This window comes from Echinops telfairi, unplaced genomic scaffold (assembly GCF_000313985.2).
Source record: "Echinops telfairi isolate 266 unplaced genomic scaffold, ASM31398v2 ScPeMD7_5805;HRSCAF=6673, whole genome shotgun sequence".
NCBI lineage: Eukaryota > Metazoa > Chordata > Mammalia > Afrosoricida > Tenrecidae > Echinops > Echinops telfairi.
Genome location: NW_022109704.1, coordinates 2,603,089 through 2,606,967, shown reverse-complemented (window position 1 = coordinate 2,606,967; position 3,879 = coordinate 2,603,089).

Here is a 3,879-nt window from a genome sequence, read left to right as displayed (position 1 = left end):
CACCTATTTTGTCTTCAGTGATCCGTTCGACACCTCGTGATCACACAGGCTGATATGTTGTTCAGTTACACTTGTTTCAGCAGCTTCTGTAACTGAACTTTGACTTGGATTTCATTCCCATCAATAATTCTCATGTGAGGGTAAGTAAAGAAACAACAGTGCTACAAATCATAGAAATGTTTATTAAATAAAAACATCAAGTTGTGAAGTTATTGTTTCTTGGCCATAGTCTCCATCTAGGACTATACACCTCTTGTTTGTATGTTGTTTTACTTTTTATTGTGAATGGGGTAAAGGTTTTACAGAGCCAATCAGTTTCCACCCAATAATTAATCCATGTTTTGTTTCATCTCTTTGATTGAGTGCTCATCACTGTAACATCACTTAACTTCCTCTCAGTGTTCCCTGCCCCATTCCTCCTCCTTGTCTCACTTCAGAACTTTGTTCTTGGGTCACCTACATAGGGTTGATAAGAGTCAGAATAAATTTGATGGTAGTGAGTTTGGTTTGGGGTTTGGTTCTCAACCTTCCTAATGCCGGACCCTTTCATACAGTTTCTCATGTTGTGGTGACCCCCAAGCCATAAAAGTATTTTTGTTACTACTTCATCACTGTAATTTTGCTACTGTTATGAATCGGGCGACCCCTGTGAAAGGGTCATTCGACCCCCAAAGGGGTTGAGACCCACAGGTTGAGAACTGCTGGTTTAGGGCTTTCTCAGAATATTCATGTGTTGGTCTTCTTTAAACTTTGTACTGAGAATTAGGTGAAGGTTAGAGCAGATACGTTTTCCATTCAGATGCATTCTGCTTCACGTCATTGATTGCAGTCCCTATAATGTAGCATCACTAATTGTGCTTGCTTTCTGTGCTTCTTGTTTCCGTTCCTGCTGCTTCCTCACGGGTTTGGATTTTGCCCTTGAGTACGTGCTGCCATTTTGATCTTAACTAGCTGATGACTCTCAGGTGTGTGTACCTTCCTAGTGGTATCATTCCCCTTATGTCGTTCCCAGTGCGTTGCCTAAGCTAGCACAGGGCCCGGCACAGCAAGATGCTCAGAATATATTTTTCGATTGAACTTAAGTGATAAATTATTATTCTTTTGATTGGTGGGTATCTAAAATTTTATTTTTAAAAGTTTGCTCTAGTTGGAGCGGGAAGTGATATGTCCAAAAATTCAGATGGGGATTTCTATTGCATTTATTTTAAGAGGGTCTTTGGTTACTCGATCTGCCATCATATTTCAGACTGCATTGCTGCTTTATTTTGTCTGTTCAAGGAATTTCTCATGGCCTTGTTGGATTTCTGAGGACTGAGAGTTGTTGACTTTTAAAAACTATCTTTCCAGGTGTTCTGTTTGCCCTCAATGGGGAGGTCGGTCTGAACAACCTTGTTCACCAAGACTGCAAGAGCAAATCCTGATTTACTGTGTTATCAACCCTCCATCACCTGTAGGACAGCACACATAGGAATACAATGCAAGCCACACAGTCATTTTAAATCCTCTAAAAAAAAAAACTCTCTAGTAATTACATCTTAAAAAGCTTAGCACAAACAAGTAAACAAAAACAGATGAGACAAGTTGCTTAAAGATGCTTAATTTAACTCAATATAGAAAAATACTACATTTCAACATGTAAGCATTAATGAGCTTCTTCTTGATGCTGTCTTCCAAATCTATGTGTACTTTGCATTCACAGCACACCTCAATTCGGACTAGTTTTCTTACCACTCTGGGTACTTTTTGTTGACTTATTTATAACCATCCTAGTTAGCATTTATTGGATGCCCACCATGTGCCATATTCTTGGTATATTCTTATCTAATCTTTGGGACAACATTAGGAGATAGGTACAAACATTATTCTTATTTGACCAAGGAGAAATTAAAATTCTCAGAGATTATGTAACTTGTTCAAGAAGGCAGAACTGACGGCTGATCTGCTCAGCGTGAACAGACGAGACCGTCAAGCATTACTGCAGTCTGAAATATGATGGTAGATTGAGCAACCAGAGGAAGTTCAGTACCTCTTAAACACAATAGAAATTCCCATCTGAATTTTTGTACATAATCACTTACTGCTCCAGCTATAGCAAACTTACATAAATAAACTCATTAGAGAAGGCCTTTCCCCACGCTAGCATTTTCACACACACACCCTGGGTGGCATTTCCTTCCTTCATTCCTCTCTCTTGAAATCCTGCTCCTCTGCCAAGACCCATCTCAGAGGGCACCGTTTTCAAAAAAGGCTCGACCTCGAAATCGGATGTCACTCTTTGAACTTTGCAGCATTCCAAGGCTCTCTGCTGGCAAACTCAAAATCAGAGGGAAAAAAAAAAATCCATCTTGTAAATTTCTGCCTAATATTACAATTATTTGTGTCCTTGGTTTGCAAACCCATTAGCCCCCTTAACAACTCACTCAATGATGACTCATACAGTGGGCAATGAATAATTTCTGACTTGACTTCAGTTATTTCAACAGTGTTCTCTTCAGCCTACTTCAAATCATTGCCAGATTGTGCTGCTAAAACATACATCTATCGGTCCATTTTTGACAAATGCTTTCTGTGGCTTCCTGCAGGAACTCCTGATCTGCTGCCTTTCAAGAACCGTTCCCCATAGTCGAACTCATTCTAGGACATCGGATTCCACTTCAAACAGTTTTCAAAGCGCTCTCCTTCTGCTGTACTCAACTTGGTCTCGCAGGCGTTCCCCGCAGTTGTCTGGTCATTCTCCCCTCTTCTGCCATTCCTTGGTCGGTTCATCCTGCAAGATCCTCTCTCCCGCCAGGAGCCTTCTCCTACGACCCCACTCGTCTTTCCTCTCTGTACGTTGATGACACTTACAAATTGCACTGTGCAGCTTTGGATGTCCTCTCTATTTGTGCCATGGAAGATCACTGTATCTCAACCACTGTCTTGGCAGGTGAGATGCTGCCTTCCTCACCTTGGTATTCGTCTGCTGCTTAACACACAGGCCATCGCTAAACATATCTGGGGGATTCGTTTTCTCTGGTTATTCTCATCAACATGTTTTATATTTACTTCTAAGTAATCACCATTTGAGAGTGACTTCTGAGGTGTCTCTGCCTTTGTACCTCTCTGCTTGGTGAATAGCCTATAAACAACTACAGTATTTGAATACATTAGGGATTAAGTGGTCAACCCAAAATAGATTCATGGATTTTGTTGGGGGCGGGGGAGGGAGAAGCATTCTGCATTATTCCAAAATGGTAAACTGGATTTTTGCCCAGCACCCTCCCTTAAATGGAGTGTTGCAAACTTATTTAGCTATAGAGATTCAAAACAAAACCACCAATCTCCAAACGTGCAGTCCTAAATCTTATCTGGAATGGTGCCTTCCTTGCATCACAGATACAGAAACATCTCCTGCAGGACATGGAAAAGGAGAAATCAAAGCAGAAAAAGGAAGGCCAGTCCCGCTTGTAACCCTTGTGCCTCCTTCTGCCTTTGAGAAACATAACCTGGTGTGTTCTGAGCGGCAGCATTTCCTCCCTCCCCCACACTCCCACCCTCGTGAACCCTTGATAAATTTTAAATTATGATGATTTTCATATCTTCCACCATCGCTGTCTCCCTTCCCCCACGGTTCTGTTGTTTGTCCCGGGTGTTGGTGGGGTGTTGGTTATACATCAATCATTGTAATCGGCAATTGGTTTCCCCTTTCTCTCCCCACCTTCCCCCTATCCTTATGGTATCACTACTCCCATTATTGTTCCTGAGGGGAGTTATCTGTCCTGGATTCTGTGTGTCCAGAGCTCTTATCTGTACCCGCTGTGTACATGCTCTGGTCTAGCCAGATTTGTAAGGTAGAACTGGGGTCATGATAGTGTGTGTGTGGGAGCATTAAAGAACTAG